We start from the raw sequence: 21,929 nt of genomic DNA, 5'->3' as shown, positions 1-21,929 counted from the left end.
GTATACTTTTTATCTAAAAATGGTATTTTTGTCTCTGATTTTATTTATCGCGTCGTATTATAGACAGCTTTCCGCGACTGGTAAAATGAGAAATTTTCAGATCAATAGCAATTTTGTTAGCCCCGAGGGGCCAAAGGACTGGCCTAACAAAGCTGGTATTGATAATATAATTTCTAGACTATTGTTCATAGAAAATTGTCTGTAATACGTAATTTTTCAGTATGGCCCAGAACCATTTTTAATCCAGGGGATATTTATCGGTTTCAAAGCCATACTGGAAACTCTTTGTTTTCAAATTTTTCAATATTGAAAAAAAAATTTCTAAGAGGATAATACCAAAAAAACAATTTAATGGACATTTTATATAATACGAAAAATTTCTTCCTTTCCCTGTACCTTATAAAAATCGTCGGAAAAAGCCGTTTTTTAAGCAAACAAAAGCGCGTTTTGCTCTATCTGTGAGATATTATGAATAAGATAATGTTAAGATGAGAAAAATTTACGTTCACAGTCCCTTTAAAGACACAATACCTGTAATAATAATGTACAAACTTTTCAACCACTAATAATACCCTGGCCTTTCTAATTAAAGCCTAGGCAGAGCAATGCTGGTTAGCTCAAACGTGTACCGTGGTTTCTGTAGAACTGTTCTTCTGAAGCCAATACAGGGTTACGAAAGTTTAAATTGATGTTTTTTTTTTTTAATGTTAATATTAAATGTAATATAGTTTTGTAATGACATATAAAATATATATTCGATAGAATATAAAAAAATATAGTGCATTCAATATTAAAAAAAATATTTAAATATATATATAGTTGTTAACCATATATGATCCATATAAGAATCTATTTCCGGCCGGGTTCTTAAAAGATATTGCCGCGTTTTTTCGACATTTTTTAAGCTATGAATAACAAGCGCGACATTCGCGAAATCTAAAAGAGTATACAATGATTTATTTAATTATTTCGCTTTTGATGGTACGGCCTTCATAGAAAAAAAAAGATTATCTTCAATCCATTTTTGCTGCATATTAATTAATGCATCTTTTTAGAGCTGTGTTAGACATTAGAAAAATTGCTAAAAAAATAATTTAAAATTCAGTATTTTTATGTTATATACTCTGTTTGAAATTCTATCGTCAACGTTCAATCAATCAATGTCTAAAAAACGCCGAAAAAATGTGGCATTCATCTTTTAAAAACCCATCTCGGTGGTATTTCCGGTTGGCAAAGACAACATAAATATAGAAATCATGAAACATTGTTGTTCCACAATTTTGCCACATTTTTAAACATCTTGCTTAAAAAAAATCTTCCTTGTAAATTCTACAAATTTAAATATTTAGAGAAAATTGAGTAGTAATTTACTTCTTGATTCAAAATATTTGATTAAATTGAATCAAAACTAATAATTATTTTTGGCACTCTATATTCAAATAATCATAAGCTTATCCATAGTGCGCATGCGCGCACAGAGGTGCCATAAATTTCAAAACTTAAAAAATAAGTTTTGTAGCGAAATTAATTACTCTATAATTCGAAATCTCTGTCTTTCTTTTAGAAACATTCAGGGGAATATACGAAAGCTTATATTTATATTAAAGATGAAAAGTCGATAAATTCAAATGCACACGGCACATCTGCGTAAACACACCCTGGATTTTTTTTCTTTTAATTTTAATTCGTATGAAGCTAGCTCAAATAAGTAAATATTAAATTTGATATATTTTTGATGATGCGGGAGGATGTTTTAAAAGAAATGATGAAATAATTTTCAAGGTTTTAAAAAAAAGTTAGCTTCTTTTATGCGAAAAAATTCAATAAAAAGTAAAAATTTTTACCAAAAAGTTGGTCAAATTTTACCAAGTTTTTTTTTTTGTTAAAGTCCAAAAATTTGGACTTAGCCTAAAAATTTACCTTGTCAATTTTTACCAAAAAGTTGGTCAAATTTTACCAAGTTTTTTTTTTTGGCAAAGTCCAAAAATCTGGACTTAGCCTAAAAATTTACCTTGTCAATTTTTACCAAAAAGTTGGTCAAATTTTACCAAGTTCATTTTTTTTGGCAAAGTCCAAAAATCTGGACTTAGCCTAAAAAAATACCTTGTCAAATTTTACCAATTTTTTGGTAAAAATTGACCAAATTGCGTTTTTTTGTCTAAGTCCGAAAATTCGGACTTAACCTGAAAAATAGAGTTGTAAAATTGACCACATTTTTGGTAAAACTTCCAAAAGTGGTAAAATTAAAAAAAAAAAAAAAAATTTAAATTTAGGCTTCATTGTATAGAAGTCATTATTTTAAAGTACTACAACTGATTATGAAGAGCTGTTTTTTATTTAAAACACCAAAAACGGGTTTTTTTGTTTCGTCAAATTTTACAAAAAAAATGGTAAAATTTGACTAATTTTTTGGCTAAAATTTTTGCTGGTAAAATTTACCACGAAACTGGTATATTTTACCAGGTTGACCAGCTTTACCACTTTTCTGGTAAAACGATTTTTTTTTCTGGTATTTCGTAGAACCTGGGAATCTTATGATTGTACATTTTTATATTCGTAGAAAGCGGTTTATAATACGATGCTAGACATAGTTTTTTCGTATGGATAAGAACCGGTTCCTATCCACCGGATTCGAATGAATACGAAAAAATTATATTAAAATCTTCCAATATTTATATCTGAAAATAAAACCATCATAGGAACTATGTGCAGCTTACCTAAAATTGAGAACCCAACATGCTTAGTAGTTATCGAGATCTAAGGGTTCATACAAAAAAAATACTTATTACTTTATATAATTGGATAGCCTTATTTGGAGTAGTGCTACTTTTTTGCAACTTTGTATGGTATTTAAAAAAGTTATGGTATTCCATAAGCTAAAAGTCTAGGGAAAGCAAAACGGAAACAATTAATCATTTCAGTTTGCAAATTTTGGATCCGGTACTTTTGCTGCAACCAGTTTAAATTAAATTAAACCACAGATTAAGTACCAAACTAAATATTTTATAACCTTAATTTCTAATTTTCTATAGTTGTTTTCTGGCATTTAGACTAAACTTTTGATATCTTGATTATTTGTGTTGTTTTGATTCAATTACTATTTTTTTGTGATGGCTTCACAAAAAGAGTTTGATTTCAAATTTTCGCAAGAAAAACAGGTGGTTTATTGGATAGGTTTTGAGGTAGCGAACAATCTCATAATAATCAAATTCTGAGAAGTGCTACTAATCCAACTATGTCACTTCAATTGTCTTTTACAAAAAATGAAATTCAATCTTTCTAACAAATATATCATTTTCAGTGCAGTGATTGACAATTCCTGCTGAAGTTAAATTAAACAATCAGCACTTTTACTGCTTCGCTTTCTGTGGACATAATCTATAATAGAAAGTAGAATGATGTCTGTCCGCCCGTCTGTCTGTCCGTCTGTCCGTACCTTAAGATCTCGGTAACCACTGAACCGATCGGATTATACTCATTAGGGAAAATACCTACTGGTCCTGTGGTGGTTTTAGGCTATTTTCTTGGGGGGTGGGACACCCCCAACCCCCCAAAAAGAAAAAATCCCCCCCATTATTTTTGCTTAAGATTTCCTTGGTCCTTTTACGAATTTCGCCAAAATAGTTTTTTTTGATCACCTCTTGGGGCAAAGCCCTTAGAGGCTAGGGGCGAAGCCGCTAGTTATATATAAAGTATAATATACATAGTTAATGGCATTTAGTTAAAGTACATATTTTATGTAAAATATTATAGTTATAAAATACATTTTCTCCACTTTAAAACCATATTTTAATATTTATTTGATGCTTAGAAAAACCACAAGAAAACTACTTTGCCTTTCCTGTTGGCAGCTTTAATTGATCCCACCAGGAATCTAAGGGGTAAGACAATGGACGAAAATTTTTAAAATCGCGAAATTATATAAATTTATACCTTCTATAGATGGATAAGTTTGGACGCTGAAGAGTTGTATAACTCAATTAATTGTTTAAGCCAACGAATCAGAGATACTATTGCAAAACCTAAGGAGACCAACCAGTATGATTTACAGTCCAATGTCCCCTCCGTCACTGAATTGATCTATTATTGGAAATGAAATTATTATTGATATTTTTTACTAAAATAAATGAAACACTTTTTATTTTTTTAACAAATTTTCTTCAATTTTTGTTATAAAAGTTTTTTTTAGTAATTGCTCAATTTAAAAGTCAATCTTAAACTTTAATTCAGTCTATAAAATATCCATAAATGGAAACTCCATAATTCATACTTTATCTTTTTTGTAAATTATTTGGGGTGTAGGGGGAAATGTTAAATGCATTTTTGATGGTTTAAGACAAAACATCCTATAAAGATGAAGCTACATATCTCAGGAATTGCTGTTCCAAATTGGTTTTACTTTTTAGTTATAATTTCTATCTTCTTGTCCTCCAACGCCATCCTCTAGAGGCTAGGGGCGAAACAACTAGTTCAATATAACTTGCCAATTTTTAAGTTGTTGTTTACCAATTTTACATTAATATAATATAAAAATTGCCACTTTTCTTATATAATAACAAAACTTAATTAACTCTGATATCTTTAAAGTGTTGGGTATCCTTTGATTAAAGTTTTTAACAGGTAGTGATATTTAAGCCAAACAAAAATATATAACCGCTAACATTTTGGAATTTTAATTGCTTATTACTTATTCTACACATTATTATAACGTAATTGGTAAGAAAGCGAAAATAATGCAAAATTTTTTCTGATAAAATATCCCTTCCTGCAGTTTTAGGGCCCATTGTCTGGGGGCCTTTTATTAGCTGTTAATTAGAATGAATACGGGGGTCTCGCGGGGGTCATAAATACTGGAAATTAAGGTCGCAACACTTTTTGCTTCTCACGAGATTGGCACGTTTCAGGGATCTACAGGGACAAGACAATGCCCGATAAATTGGTGTTTATCCCCTATGATGATACATAAAATTACCGATTCTGTAGATTAAAATTAGTGGTTGAAACGTTTGAACACTCAACTTTATCAACCAACCAATCAAAATTCATTATAGTCCCCAAAGATGTGAAGTCAACGAATAAGAAAATGTTATTATAAAACTTTGGGGTTTAGTGAAAAAAAACAGCCCATTGTCCCTTTTCTCTCTGGGCACGTTTAGAAAATTTACATGGATGCTATAGAACATTCTGAAAGTCATTATGCTGATATTCAATCAACATAAGAATACAGTAGAGATAGCAATATTGATATAGCGTTATATGGCAGAAAAAGGTATTTAATAGTAATTCAATTCTATGACATCGTATGCAGTATGTAATATACAATGCTAGCTATAATATTTAAAGCAGAAAAATTAGATTAGATAGAAGCTTTATGCAAATTTTGAATAATTTCTATTTCTATTTTTGCCTGTAGAGTAAACTTACTTTTAAACTATACAAAATTTTATTTAGAACAAGTTTTAGATGTGTGTAGTAGACTAAACTTTTTGTGGCAATATCCCACTAATAGCTAGTAAATCTTCCATAAATCTGTTCCCTCTCCTTCGTTATTTTACATGTATTTTTTCTAGCCTTAAAACTGAGGGGTTCTACTTATCATAAGCTCAATTTAAGAATCACAAATTATTTTGTAACAGTTTTCCCAAAGTACCTAGTTAGGCACAGAATACCCTATTTAGAAATTAATTGTTATAAATGGATTGTTAGTTTTTCTTGTGTTTAGGTTAGGTTACACAACAGGGTTAGGGCACCGCAAATATTCCCCGCAGGGGTTAAGAGGGATAAGAAGGAAACGAACCACTTTTTTCAGGATTTCTGTACTCGCTAGGCACTTTGAAGGAAAGCACCAGTTCCTTTTAAACATAAAATGGGGGATACCCTTGGTTAATAACTAGCAATCAAAAGTATTTTGCCAAACTTTTTGTCTATCATCATATTTTGTGTTTAGAAGTTTCTTCTTTTTTTTGATGTTTCAAATTAATTGTGTAATTAAAGTGGTTCTTTTCATCTTTTTTATCATTCTTTTTACAACAATTTTAATGATATGTACATTTCATTAGAGCAGGTATTCTGTGGATAACCTAGTTCTTAATTTACAGTATTTTTGGGGACACTGGCAGATTCAGATATTTAGAAAACATAATTTGTCTTAAAATTAAATTTTTGTTAATGCGCTACTTTGAACATAGTTTACCTTGTTTAATATACAAAAAATAAACATTTCTATCTATCAAAGTTAAACCAAAAATGGTGGGGGGGGGGGGAGTAGACTCTCAGCAACTTTTGGGCTGAATCCCCTAGAGGCTAGGGGCATAGTCACTATTCTATTCTTTATTTCCATCTAAAAGCTACAGCATTTATTGTGGAACAACAACAATTAGTTTTGAAAATCAAATTTATGTCGTGCCCTTTAGAGATTTCTTTAAGAAACTTCCGATTTCATGCTCAGCCATCTGAGAAGTTTCCCAAATAATATAGACAGTAGACACATAGATAGATAGATACAGTGTCGTGCACAGGGTTTTAAATTGGGGTAAGCAAAGAACACCCAAAAACGTTGACACCCCGCTTGAATCAAGAAACAAAGGGCGTTAGGGGAGAACGGTCTACATAAGCAACATTCTCAAGATTCTTAAAAGCATCCTTTGACTGGTAAATTGAGGTCAAATTTGGTTCTACACTGCACCTCCATAGCTATTTAATTGGTGTAGATAGTTGGACTGGGCACCTAGGAGGTTTATCAAACCCTTTTGATGTTGCCTTACCCCTCTATACCCCCTTCTGCACGCCTCTGGATAGATAGATACAGCTTCTTAGTGCGTATTTCCTCCATAAGAAAATTAGTGAATTAGGAGACGATAGTTTGCCCTTGGGCGAGTTAGGTAAAAGCCAAACAATAGACACACCAATTAATATTTATTTTTTAATTCAACCGGAAAAGAAAAATTTATTTATATTATTTAAATGTATTTATCTATCTATTCTTAATTATTAGAATGGCTGACGGCGCTTATAGCATCTAGGGTCTAGTCCACAGGTGGCTAATGACTTAAAACCAGCTTCCCTATAAAGCAGAACTCCTAAATTTCAGCAAAAAAGACCATTTCAGAAATCCTTTTACTTGATGTTATAAGTTTGATAATATTATAGTGTTTTTGTCAATCTATTCACTCTATTAATCAAATTGACTATGCCTTTCAGTAGACCTACCTAACCTAAGAATTTGATAAATATGTATATAAGTAGCGCAGCATTGACAAGCTAAGTAATTTTATATTTTAAAAAAACATTAAATCGGTCTTTTAGAATATTAACATTTTTAATTATAATTGATTTTTTCGAACCAACAAACAGACGTCAAAGCAAGTTATATAGAAGCTATTCTACATAAAAAGCATGAAAAATTTTCTTGATACACAAATCTATTGTGTTCTATGCTTTTAAAGAAATTCGGGAAATAACGATAATTAAATGTGTTAACCTTTTTTCCAGTATGGCTTCGAAGCCGATCAATATCCGCTGGAATAGAACAGGCTCTGAGTCTTAATGAAAAAATCATGTTTAGCATCTTATTGTAGACAATTTTCCACGAATATTAGAATAAATATCATAGAATTAATACTAGTTTTGTTAGCACTGGACTTCGGCACCTCCGGCCTAAAAAATGGATTTTATCTTTTTTGTTTTATTTTAATATGCGCGAAAAGTTGTCTATAATAAATAGATATACTTTTACCTAAACTTCTGAATTAGGGCGCGACAGTTTTTACACTTTTCTTAACAATTGAAAATGTTTAACCAGGCATGCAAAATTTTGGCATACCCCCTTTAGGGACTAGAGGACCACTCAGCCCCCCGCCCCCATCTTACAGACAGTAGTGCCTCTAGAATGTAAGTACGGTTAAGTACGGCTCTATTAGTCTATATATTCTATATATCTAAGTATTAATGAAAAAATATGGGGAAAGGTTGATTACAACAAAAGCATGCTGCCAAAAATTCTATATTTCCAAATTTAGATACAAACTTATCAATTATTGATTGCTTAGCTTATAAATATTTGTTTACTTTATTAGATTAATATGAAAACTATCTTCGAAATGTTTATGGTTTGAATAAATCTATGAACAAAAGAATGATTTATAGAACTAAAAAAAGATATACATAGTAACAGAAAATGTAAACATGATAAATATTCATTTCAGTATAGTTTCCAAACCGATTTATATCCGCTGGATTAGAACCAGTTCTGAGCCGTACTGAAAAATCATGTATAACGTCGTATTACAGAGAACTTTCCACGAGTATTAAAATAAAAATCATTAAATAAGTACAAGTTTTTCACCTCGAGCCTTTTGCCCCTCGGGGCTAACAAAACTGTTTTAATCTTACAATGTTACATTAAGATATCCGCGGAAAGCCGTCTCTAATACGATGCGATAAATAACTATTATTCAAACACAGACATTGACCATTTTTCTTAACCATACATCATTTTATTTGTTCTGTCTAAATGCATATCTAAACTAATATTTGCTTTTAATTTTTACAAACAAAAAAAGGATTTTTTTACAGCATGAATACTTTTTAATTCATGTTAGTATGTCAGACTTACATGCATACAGCATAAGATGGGGTATTGTTTTAATGGGGAATAGTTAAAAGGAAAACAGAAGAAAAGAAATAAAAAATTTCGCTTCTATAGTTTTTCTGATCTGTTATTTTAAAAAGCAAAGCTTTCCTATAATTATTATAATTATAATTGGTCCGTCTGTACGTTCGAGACGGATGGCTTTTTCGTTAATTTAGGCATGCTAGAATTGTCCTATCGATTACAAACTTTGCATGTTGATTCCTTTAGTAGTTAGGTTCGGTTAAGAAAGCGTAGCAAATCTATAATCATTACCAGAATGTCCGTACGTCAATTTTAAACATGTCGATTTTTTACTTTTTTAACAACAAATTTTTATTTGATCTAATTATCCGATGGTTCTGATTTTTGGTACACTGATTCCTGGGACAAATTCAACAAATTTACTCACAATTTTGCTTCGACTCTTATTTATTCATATTCTGATTATTCAGTTCTGACACAATATAAGTGTTAATGTCCGTTTGTCCTATCGTTTCAGAGCTTCGCTTTTATGGATGTTGTCATCCTTGTTTATATATAATATGTTGCATATTGGTTTTCTTGTTATGATTTTATTTATTCGTTTACAAGGAGGCAACGAAATATTAACTTAAACAGTTAGGGAGTTGAATCCATTTTTATAGAAGCAGAACTATAATCTATGATTATGGTTTGGACCCTCTAAAACTGTAATCTACCCTTCCACTTTCCCCTCTCTTGGTGAAGATATCTTCAACGCCGATACGATTTTTGAAATGTAAGATTCCACTTTTGCCTCTCTTGGTGAAGATATCTTCAACGCCGATACGATTTTTGAAATGTAAGATTCCACTTTCAATAGAGGCGAAACTGGAATCATGGTTTACATTTTCAATATCTATTTTTCTGTAATCTTCCATTACTTTTTTAACATCGACATAATAGAAATGTACCATACTATTTTAAAATTATGTCAATTGTGAAAAAAAGCATAGATTTTATATATAATTTAAACATTGTTGTATATTTTTAATTAAATAAACAAAACATACAAAGAGCGTTTTTAAAAGATGTTTTGTTTATTTTTAAAAAATACTTTAAAAAGTGTATCAAATGAGTATTAAAAATTTTTTTTTAAGAAAGTTGTTTATTAATTAATTCAATTGTATATATTTGTAATTTTTTTGTTCAATTTATTTCATCTTAACATTTCCCTAGTAATCTCTCACCGTGTAAGTAAGCACTAAGAGGTTACTTGCTTATTTAATTGTGCATTTTTGTGGTAAATTACTGATCAATTGCTGAACAATTTGGTCTGATCTGTGAGTTAAAAGTGGATGGAGTAAATAAATCCTTAGACATTTATAGTAAAAAATGCTTGTATCAGTTGAAGTGAAGAAAAAGAAGGAGTAATAATTAATCCCTTCCTTCCTGTAAGCAGTTTATGACGAAAGTTAAAGATTTTGCTGATATAATCAAAATAAGCAAAAATTTTCATCGATTGCTTATAAGAAATTTAACATAAAAAGGCATTATTTGGTATATAAGCCAAATAAGCAATAATTTTCATTGATTGCTTATAAGTAATTTATCAAAAAATAGTATGATTTTGTATATATATAAGTCAAATAATTTTCATTGATTACTTAATAGGGGTGTTATGCTTAGTGGTAGCACACTGAGCTACAGTGGTGAGAGTTCAAGTTCAATTCTCCATATGTTGACTCTAGTTTCTCATTCGCAACATTAATCACGCATCATCCCCTGGTTGTGTAAGAAGGGGATTATTGAGTAAGTTTGAATACCCAATAGTCACTTACTTTAAATCAGTACTACCCTTAACCCAAGCTACTCTTTAAAGAGCGTCATTCATTACAGTGACTTAATTTGGGACATCTGCCATACTCTGTAAGGGTAGGGTAATAATGAGTAGATCTCATGAGATAGCAAGTCAAGTCATAATGTGCTTGAACATGGAGCTTGAAAAGTGTCTCAGCCTACTCCAGGTCAAAACCATACAAAACTATGGCTAATCAATCAATCAATCAAATTGATTACTTATAAGTATTTTATCATAATATAGCATGATTTGGTATATGAGCCAAATAAGCAATAATTTTTATTGATTGATTATGAGTATTTTTTTTTGTAAAATTACCATGATTTGGATAATAGCAAAAATTTTGCTTGAAAGTAATTTATCAACAAGTGGCATGATTTGGTATATAATTATATGCCTAATAAACAAAACTTTCAGTAATTTCTTATAAACAATTAATAAAAAATTTATATTTGATTATTTTTGTACAAAATGAAAGAGTTAAATTTTCTTGCATTAGGGTGAGGGCAGGCTAAACTGGTAATTTTTTCAGTTTTTTGAAGAAAAAAAATAGGGAAAATATTAATATTTTCTAATGAAACCAAGACCATTAGAAAGCTTATGGAAAAGACTATCAGGTTTTCCTAGGACTTTTAGAAGTTTGATATAATTGGACTCAAAGTCGTTACGGATTAATACCCCTCCAGGGGGGCTAAACCAATAACATTTTTTCAACCTAAAAAAAATCAATGAAAAACAGCCAAACGGCCAATCAAACACAATTAATCATAATAATGTTAGGTTAGAGGAATTATCCACAAAAATTTTCATAAGGATTGGACTATTCCTTCTATGTCAAAAATCATTTTTTTTAAAGATGTGAAATTTTAATTTTTTTGCAAAAATTTTCTTTAAAATAAAATTTAATTTTTTTTATAAAAAAAACACTGTCCTACTCACTTTTTGGCCTAATTCTTAAAAATCCCATATTGAATTTTGGAAAACCTGAAAATTGACCTTAAAAATCAAATTTAATTTTTTTTCAAAATTACCTGAGAATGCCCTGCCACCAACTCTGGTCATTTTTGAACAAAATATTAGCTCTATTTTATAGCTATCAACTGATTTGGAAATTACGGACAATTCTTAGTTAAAAAGGTTTTTACAGATTAGTTCTAGGTCTTACCAATTTTTGTGTAGGTCAATGTTTAACACCTACTGAAAAATTTAAAAAAAAATACTTTTTGTCCAACTTTGAGACCCTAAAAGCACCCTTAAAATTAAACTAACAAAATTTTTATTAATTTAATAACAAACAAATTTGCTTCTATATTTTTTTCTGTCATTTGAAAGAAACATAGAGATAAAGGTCATTTTATGAAGGTAGGTTGATAATTACTGAGTTAACCCCTTATTGCAAATGGATCATTTTTGGATACTTTGTACTGTACTGGTTTCTCTATTGTAATTGGGGGAGGGAAGAGGAAAAAATATAACTTAACAACCCTTCAAAACTCTGAAAAGCTACAAGAGTTTAAGCTCATTCTAAAGAACAGATTTGAGTTGTTGACTCTTCAAGAGGATGATGGAGTTGAAGATATTTGGCAAGGTATCAAAAACGTTTATAATGATACTAGCCAAGAAAAATTAGGTTTCAAAAAGGCTAACCAAAAGCCGTGGATCACTCAAAGATCCATTGATCTCATGGATCAAAGAAGAGAGGTAAGACAAAAGACACTCTCTAGAAACTCTCCAGAAGATAAAGACCTGTATAAGATGCTTAGCAGGGAAATCCAAAGAAGTGTCAGAATTGACAAAAAAGAACACTTGGAAAACCTTGCTATGCAAGCAGAAAATGCTGCTAATCAAAATAGAATGAAAGATGTCTATGAGATTACTAAGAGCATTGCAGGTAAAGTACACAAATCAGGATCACACATCAGGGACAAGGATGGTTCACTCCTTAAAACTGATGAAGATATTCTAAATAGATGGACAGAGCACTTCACTGAACTGCTGAATCTTCCAGTTCCAGAGGAAGAAACTGAGATTCCACCCTCAGATGCACTTGACATTGACTGTTGAGCGCCAAATCTATTGGAAATCAAGGAGGCCATTAAAAGTTTGAAAAATAACAAGGCCGCTGGACCTGCTAACATCCCAGCTGAGGTCATAAAAGCAGACCTAGATACGTCTGCTGAGGCATTCCTACCTTTGATCACAAAGATATGGAATGATGAGTTATGCCCAGAGGACTGGAAGAATGGACATATCTCAATACTAGCCAAAAAAGGAGACTTGACCCAATGTGGAAACTACAGAGTGATAATGCTCCTTTCAGTACCTGGCCGTATCCTTAGTAAGATTCTTCTTAATAGAATAAAGAAGAAGGTTAATGAAAAGCTAAGACCTAATCAGGCTGGATTTAGACCAAACCGTTTCACTATTGATCAGATAACCTCTCTAAGAATCATCATAGAGCAATCCAAGGAATGGAACTCTGAGCTTTTTGTAAACTTCATTGACTACAAAAAAGCATTTGATTCTTTAGACAGAAGATCTCTCTGGAAAATCTGCCGACACTATGGCATTCCAGAAAAGATAATCAATATCATTAAAGCTATCTATCATAAAGGAGGTGGAAATGTAATGTATAAAGGTAAACTATCAACCTTTTTTGAGATTGTAACAGGCATCAGACAAGGATGCCTTCTTTCTCCCTTCCTTTTCCTCCTTGCCATTGACTGGATCATGAAGAACTGTAAAAGTAATGATGGCATTCGCTGGGAGCTATTTGGCAATCCCAAATATTTAGGAGATCTGGACTTTGCTGATGATATTGCTTTGTTAACAAGCAATAGAAGTCAAATGCAAAGAAGGACTAACAGGATAGCTGAAACCTCCAAGAAAATTGGACTAGAAATAAATGTTCCTAAAACCAAAATACTCAGATTAAATGCAAATTCCCAAGAACCAATTACTATTGGAGACCAAATTCTTGAGGATGTAGATTGTTTTGAGTATCTTGGAAGTAAAATTGATGAAGCTGGAGGCACTTTAACAGATGTTAAAGCTAGAATTAACAAATCTAGGACAGCCTTTGCCAGCCTGAACAAAATTTGGAATTCCAACAACATCTCCATAAAGACTAAGTTAAGACTGTTCAAGTCAAATGTTCTCTCTGTTTTGCAGTGGTCTCCAAGCTACAGACATATGTCAATAAATGTCTCAGGAGAGTCCACAAGATCTTTTGGCCAAATAAGATCACAAATGCTGAGCTTCTAGAGCGCAGTGATATGTCAGACATTAAAGGAAGCCTGCAAGAAATACCACGCTTTAACTGCTGAAAGACTGCCACAATTAGACCAAATACCCCAAATTTGAAGCCTTCAGCTTCTATAACAAAAAAGTTCTAGGCATTTTAAAATGACATTTTATGTACAATGGAAATTTTGAAAGAATTGCAATGCTCATATTGAAAACTTTAAAATTAAACTACGTGGCCTAGAAACAAAATTATAAGCTTATTTTTGTCATAAATTTAGGTTTCCAGTAACTAATTATATTTTTACAATAAAAATACCCATTTTTATAGTCAAAATCATTAAAAAAAATTAAGTTTTACTTGCGTTGTACCGAATGTACTGTAGTCAATCAGAAGGCTGAATCAGCTTAACAACCAATCACAGCTAAGCTTGTATTAGTTTACCCCTTTGTTTCCGCTATGATTTTCGTTTAAAAATGCAATTTAAATCGAATTTTTTTCATAGATTTTGACTATGAAATGTGGTGTTTTTATTGTTAAAATGTTATCAGTTACAGGCAATCTAAGTTTCTGACAAAGATAAGGTTATAATTTTATGTCTAGGCAACGTAATTTAATATTGTTTTTTCTTTTGTGAGCATTGGAAATCTTTCAAAAATTCCATTGTACATAAAATGCTTTTTTGAAATGCCTAGAACTTTTTTGTTATTGAAGATGAAGGCTTATAATTTGGGGTATTGGGTCTTCTTGTGGCAGTCTTTCAGCAGTTAAAGCGTGTTATTTCTTGCAGGCGTCCTTTAAACTGACAATAAAACAGAGAAAATGGAGATGGTTGGGGCACACTCTAAGGAAAGGGCATGATGATATAACCAATCAAGCCTTGACTTGGAACCCCCACATAGGAAAGAGGAAACCAGGTAGAACAAAAACAACCTGGAGGAGGGAACTCTTAAGTGAACTGAAAGCTAAGGATATTCCATCTTTCAGCAATGCCTCAAAACGTGCCGAAACAAAGGAAGATTGGAGAACCATTGTGCATGGCCTACGTTCTGCCGAGAACTAAAAGGCAATGATGAATTGGGGGAGGGAAGAGGGTTAAGAAAAGTTTTAAATATTGCTCTGTTCTACAACAATTCACTGTAAATCAAAAACCTTGAAACATCCAAGGAAACACCCAATTTTTTTTTGGTATTTTCATTGAAATATAAAGATATCTTAAAACTGATTAATTGGGCTTGTAAAGGAACCATTTGAGTATCTTTGAAAAAGGTCTGATTTGTGAGCATTTTTGACCAAGTTGTGGCCAAATAATAGGTCCAAGAGGCATTTAGAATCCATTGAGAACAAAATCCTAGCTGCTCCTTCTTGGCAGATATTTCAATTTTAAGATTTGAGGTGAAAACACCAAATTCAACAAGGCAATTCTACAGATTCACTGAAGATCCCAATCATGTAAACATTGCCACAGCACAGCAAAAGCAAGTCTTGTAGTTAAAGACCCCTATTCTAACATAGTTTTTTTTTCAAAAGGTTTTCATGGTACAACTTTAAAGTTAAAGCTTTCTTTAATAAACATGAATATCTAGAAGATACAGAAATTCATTCGGTAATAAAGCTGAGCTTACAATAACAAAAAAGTTCTAGGCATTTCAAAAAAGCATTTTATATACAATGGAACTTTTGAAAGATTTCCAATGCTCATAAAAGAAAAAAAAATATTAAATTACGTCGCCTAGACTGATTACATTTTTACAATAAAAACACCACATTTCATAGTCAAAATCTATAGAAAAAATTCAATTTAAATTGCATTTTTAAACAAAAATTATAGTGGAAACAAAGGGGGGAACTTCTGCAAGCTCAGCTTTGATCGGTTGCTTAGCTGATTCAGCCTTCTGATTGGCTACAGTACACACGGTACAACGCAAGTTAAACTTAATTTTTTTTAATGATTTTTACTATAAAAATGGGTATTTTTATTGTAAAAATATAATTAGTTACTAGCAATCTAAGTTTATGACAAAAATAAGCTTATAATTTTGTTTCTAGGCCACGTAGTTTAATTTCAAAAGAAGGTGTATCAACTTTTTCACTTTTTATTTAAGATAGCTAGCCGGCTCTTTTAGTAAGTAGTCGATGTAAAATTTTTCATAGAATTCAGATATGCAATCGGTTTTTTTTGTAGACCTCTTATTTTTTAAGTAATTTAAGTTTTAAAAAAAAATAATTAAGTCGGTTTTAAGGTACTAAAACGCAACAAAATAAAAGAAGAAAATGGCCAGTATGAACAAAAATAGTAAGATCTTTAATTGACACCTTACTTTTAAAATTCTGTTGAGTAATTATTGAAAAAATCAATTTTTTTAATCTCGGTTTAATAAAAACTTTAAACCTAAATATTTTATCAAACAGACATAAAAAATATGGGTTCATATATACCTTTAGAATCAGAAAAATATTACGAATCCATTCTAAGCGAAATTGAAAAAGTTTTAAAAAATTGTAATAAAAAAAAAAAAATAAAAAGTTTATTTTAAGAATTGTAACTACTAAACTAGCCAATCACAAATCGCGAAAATTGATGAATCGCGAAGCTTAACCTATAAAGTTAACCAATAGAATTGCCAAAAAAAAAGGAGAAGGTTCATACAATTTATAAAATAGATACTACAAAAAATATAGTGATATTACAGAACATGTAAAGAATGAAAAATTATGAACAAATATGCATCAGTCTGTTTATAAACTTCAAAACAATGCAGTTAAAAATACATTATTGTTTCTTGTCTTTAAAAATATCTGCTACATTGCATTGTCTTTTGTTTAGGTTTTGTTCAGGTTTTATTCAAGCTAACCCTTTAAAGCCGAAAATTATGATTCTTAAAATAAACCTTTTTTTTTATTTTAGTTTTATAAAAGTTTTTCAATTTTGCTTAGACTGGATTCGTATTATTTTTCTCATTCTAAAAGTATATATGAACACATACTTTTTATGCCTGTGAGAGGATATTTTTAATTTCAAAGTTTTGATTAATCCGAGGTTAACAAAATAGATTTTTTTAATAATTACTTAACAGAATTTTAAAAGTAAGGTGTCAAATTAAAGATCTTACTATTTTTGTTCATGCTGGCCATTTTCTTCTTTTATTTTGTTGCGTTTTAGTACCTTAAAACTGACTTAATTATTTTTTTAAAAAACTTAAATTACTTTAAAAATAAGAGGTCTACAAAAAAAACGATTGCATATCTGAATTCTATGAAAAATTTTACATCTACTACTTACTAAAAGAGCCGGCTAGCTATCTTAAATAAAAAGTGAAAAAGTTGATACAACTTCTTTCTAACATTAGCATTCAAATTCTTTCAAAATTTTCATTGTACATTAAATGTCATTTTGAAATGCCTAGAACTTTTTGTTATAGAAGCTGAAGGCTTCAAATTTGGGGTATTGGGTCTACTTGTGGCAGTCTTTCAGCAGTTAAAGCGTGGTATTCCTTGCAGGCTTCCTTTAAGCAAAGCTAACAAATAAAATTATAAAACATATCAGGTATTTAAAGAGATAAGACAATGGCCGATAAATTAATGCACCTCTGTAATGATGACGCACTAAATAACCCCTTCTGTAGATTAAAATTAGTGGTTCAATTGTTTATAAACACAATTTAATCAACCAATCAAAATTCAGTAAAAATCTCCAAAGCCAACGAATAAGAAAACGTTATTGTAAAACTTTGTGTACTATTGTAATAAGCAGTCAATTGTCTCCTCCCTCTCTGGATACAAATACTAACTAAGAAAGAATAAAATGCGATGGTACTCTACAATTCACTTTTCTGCCTGTCCGTCATTCTGTCCATGATTTTTTATGATTTTCCAGTATGGCTACGAAACCAATTAATATCCGCTGGATCAGACCCGTCTAATCCATACAGAAAACCATGTATTGTATTGTATTATAGACATTTTTCTACAAATAGTTGTAAAAGTAAAAAGTTGTAATATGAACACCAGTTTTGTTAGACTGGGCCTTCGCCCCTTCAGGACTAACAAAACTGGAAAAACAGATGCAATAAACAACTAATCTTGGCTGTTTAGTTTTGACAATGCCAGTTTTCATCAACCAAATAAGATTTAATAAAAGTAAACAAATTTATAAATCCAACAAATGTTTATAAAACTTTGGGTACTACTAAAATTTAAAAACTCCCTTATTTTGCTGACAGTAAACATATACATATTAAAAAGACATAGTTATAGAAACCTGCACACCATAAGAGTGATTTTTTAGACTTACAGACTTCTACCAACACTTTTTGTAGAAAACGTCGCTTGGAAACAATAACATTTTGTATGTATCTTATCAATTTATCTTGTTATAACTCTTAATATAAAAAGCTTCGTCAAATGTTTTAAATGGACATTCAGGACTTTCTGATAACGATTACAGGGTGCTACTGTCCTTCTCATTCTGTCTTCTCATGTTATTATAGACAGAATGTATTTAATTTTTCGTCCATTTTTCTCTCCCTGTAGACACCTTTTATTGTACCCAGGGAGGTAGGAAACATTGGACTGAAATTACCTTCTTAGCTGGTCCAAAACCTCTAGGTACTTTAATTCAAGTTTATCGCCACTAGGGATCTAAAGGGATAAGACAATAGCCGATAAATGGATGTACATTCCCAAAAATACCCCTACTGTAATTTGCCATTAGTTGAAACGTTTCGACACTGTACTAAATAAACTAACAAATTAAAATTCAGTAAAAGTCCCTAAAGATGTTAAGCAAACAAAAATGAAAACGTTATTATAAAACTTTGGAAACTAGCAGAGAGAGAGGTGGACAATGGACTGTTTATTACACTTGTTTTACGATAACATTTTCTTATTGGCTGGCTTAACAACTTTTGGGACTTGTATTAGATTTTGAATGGTTAGGTTATTAAGTACTAGCGGGTTCGCCCCTAGCCTCCAGGAGCTTTGCCCCATGAGGTAATTTTTTTTGGGGGGGGGAATTTTCATTTTTTGGGGGGTTGGGGTTGTCCCACCCTCCAAGAAAATAGCTTAAAACCACAACAGGACCAATAGGTATATACCCTAAAGAGTAGAAACCGATCCAATCAAAATTCAGTAAAAGTCCCCAAAGTTGTTAAGCCAACGAATAAGAAAATTTATGTTTTGAAAAAATTGTTCTAGCTTCAAAAATAAGGAAATTACATCCATTTAACATTTTAATTAACCTTAAAAAATAAAGTTGTTAAATGAAAGGGTGAAGTAAGTGAAAAATGACTTTGTCTCACTTAAAGATGGAAATTTATTATTTAACAGGGAACATGCCATCTTACTTTTACCATCTAACTCTAATAGGAGTCGAGATGATATGTGGGGGGGGGGGGGAGCGTTGAATGATTAAGGTCCAGAAATGGGCCTGATTGTTAAGTGTTAGCAACCTTTTTTTTTAGGTCCTTTTTTTCCTAAAAACTTCAAACTAATAAAAATATAAAAAAACTAACTAATATGTACCTTTTCTACTATGTCGATTTAAATATAAAATATGTCATCTTGAATGTATCATTCCAGTTTTGTCTCTATTAAAAGTAGAATGATACATTACTATTATGTCGATATAAATAAGGAAATCAATGTTTATGAATACGCTGATATGTAAACATGAATGTATGATTTCAGTTTCGCCTCTATTGAAAGTGGAATCTTACATTTCAAAAATCGTATCGGCGTTGAAGATATCTTCACCAAGAGAGGGGAAAGTGGAAGGGTAGATTATAGTTTTAGAGGGTCCAAACCATAATCATAGATTATAGTTCTGCTTCTATAAAAATGGATTCAACTCCCTAACTGTTAAATATAAACAGGGATTGATGGAAATGACATAGGACTATTAATTAATTCTCATCCATAATCAATGTTCTTTGCCTGCCTGAAGACATTCGGAGGAAAAAATGGAAGTTAATTAATTTATTGTTCATTGTCATCTCCCTTCCTGAAATGTATAGTAATTAGTTATAATTTTGAAACAAAAAGTGTCTAAAAACAAATATTATGAAATAGTTAATTAATGAAAGACATAATTACAATGTTTCTGGTTGCTTTGATAATTTATATCACAGCAACTAATTTTCAAAGAGTAGCATATTAAGAGTAGAAATTGTTCTTTTTTGCTTTGCTAATTTTTATCAAGATGAATGGTTTTAATAGTAAGTAAAACGAATAGTTTATTCTCTGTAAAACAATAATTTTTAAACTATGACTTTTTATTTATTACTATAATTTTTAGTATACCCATAAAGGAAGTCTTCAGTGGGTGCTTATTGAATATTCAAGTGCAAGGATCTTATGGGAAAAATGATATACGTCCTCAATTATTATCTGATTATTGGTTGAAAAGTTTGGCCACTATTAGTTAGAAACAAAAATTAATTAATTTTCCAAACCCTTTAGTATATTTTAAATATATTGGAATTATGTAGGAAAACAATAATATATTTTCTCGTATTCATTCGAAAGCGGTTTATAATACGATAAAAGAAATAACTATTAAATGATCTTCATAAAAAATTAAAACAAAATAAAAAAATAAAATACTCTAAAATTGTTACTTTATGGAAACATCCCAATTACTGAAACTTATTACACATCCCATCCAGTCCAGTCTACATTTCTTATTTTTAGCCCTTTAATTTTGGTAAATGATGCGTATCATGTACATTTTTGTTTTAAATTATGATATATTTGTTTTAACTAGATCTTTATATGATAATTATTCTGCTTATTATTAGGAATCTCAATGGATAAGACAATTGTCGATAAACTACTTTCCCAAAAGACAAAAATACCCCATCTGTAGATCAAAAACATTTGTGAAAAAGTTTGGACACTGATAGTTAGAAAATATTTAGTTAAAGTACACAAAATTGTAGTCTAACGAAAGAGATATGAAAATACTTTAAATTTATACTAGCTGCTGCACCCATAGCATATAGGGGACCTTAATTTAATAGGGTAGTAAGGGTAGAAAATAGCCTAAAACTATCCCAAGACCCAAATCTAAAAATGTATTAGCCTAAAACCTATTATTATTAGTATTAGTCTAGAATCTATGTAAAGCTTACCTGAAAAGGAGAACTTAAACAGTGCAGTAATTATCGAAATCTTAAGATTTTGACAACATAAGGAGTTTTGTTAACATGCACCTACTCCTTTTTGGAACCCCCTGAAATGATTAGGCCTTGTCAATAGCTAATTACTGCTAAATATTTGGGTGGAAACCTATAGAAATTATTTTAATCATGTATTGGAAACACCCAATTGTTACGGTGTAACCAAGAGCAATCATAAATATCCATTTTTTTGTTGTGAAGCTACTCTATAATTCACTTTGTCTGCCAATCCGTGAGGAATGAGAAACTGTCCCAATTTTGTATAACTTTAGCGGAACAAGTTCCAATTACGTCATATTTTTCTTTCCCGAAAAAGAGAAGGGGGAAAGAAAAAAAAGGGAAGGGGGGAAGAAAAAAGAGATGGGAGAAAAGGGGGTTTTCCCCATCTCTTTTGAAGAGATTTTCTTCCCCCCCTCCTTTTTTCGGGAAAGAAAAATATGACGTAATTGGAACTTGTTCCGCTAAAGTTATACAAAATTGGGACAGTTTCTCATTCCTCCCAATCCGTCCGTAACGCAATAGGGGAAAAATGATTTTCTCGGCTGCTATTAAAGATTGAAGGCTAATGATGATTCTCTAAACCAATGGGCATGATGGTCTGTTTGCCACATATTGATTGTAAAACGAGTGAATGACAAATTTTATGTTAAAGTCAAAAACCAACTATCAAAAATACAATGGTGTTGTATGTATTTTTTGCTGATGAGGTGCCAGTACTTACATCAAAATTAAAAATGAGTGTTTAGTTCCTTTTTTGTAGATTTTTTATAAAGAAAAATAATTCTTTTGATTATTGCCTCTTTAATAAATATTCATACTTTGATCATTATTCATGATGCAAAAAAAAACATCTAAAGTAAATAATTGAATGAGGTAGTACGAATATTCTGTCGTATTATTTTCCAATGGATTCAACATCACTTGGATCTTACACCAGAATATCATGTACCCTAATAAAGTGAAACTTGTAGCTGGTTATACTAACGATCCACTCCTTCCACCTCCTTTATCCCATCTTCTTCCCTCAGACTGCAGTAATGAACTGACCAATAAGTG

General features: G+C 31.0%; 1 protein-coding gene across 1 annotated transcript in view; it reads left to right on the top strand.

The window, feature by feature from the left end:
- The window catches only part of LOC145323203 (tyrosine-protein kinase Src42A-like), a 263,675-nt gene that overhangs the window by 86,279 nt on the left and 155,467 nt on the right, over positions 1-21,929 (top strand). The gene's annotated exons all lie outside the window — the stretch shown is intronic.

Source organism: Acartia tonsa, chromosome 6 (genome assembly GCF_053477335.1).
Source record: "Acartia tonsa isolate MP-2025a chromosome 6, ASM5347733v1, whole genome shotgun sequence".
NCBI classification, from domain to species: Eukaryota; Metazoa; Arthropoda; class Copepoda; order Calanoida; family Acartiidae; genus Acartia; species Acartia tonsa.
Note: the sequence above shows the minus strand (reverse complement) of the source record. Positions and strands in the feature narration are given on the sequence as shown.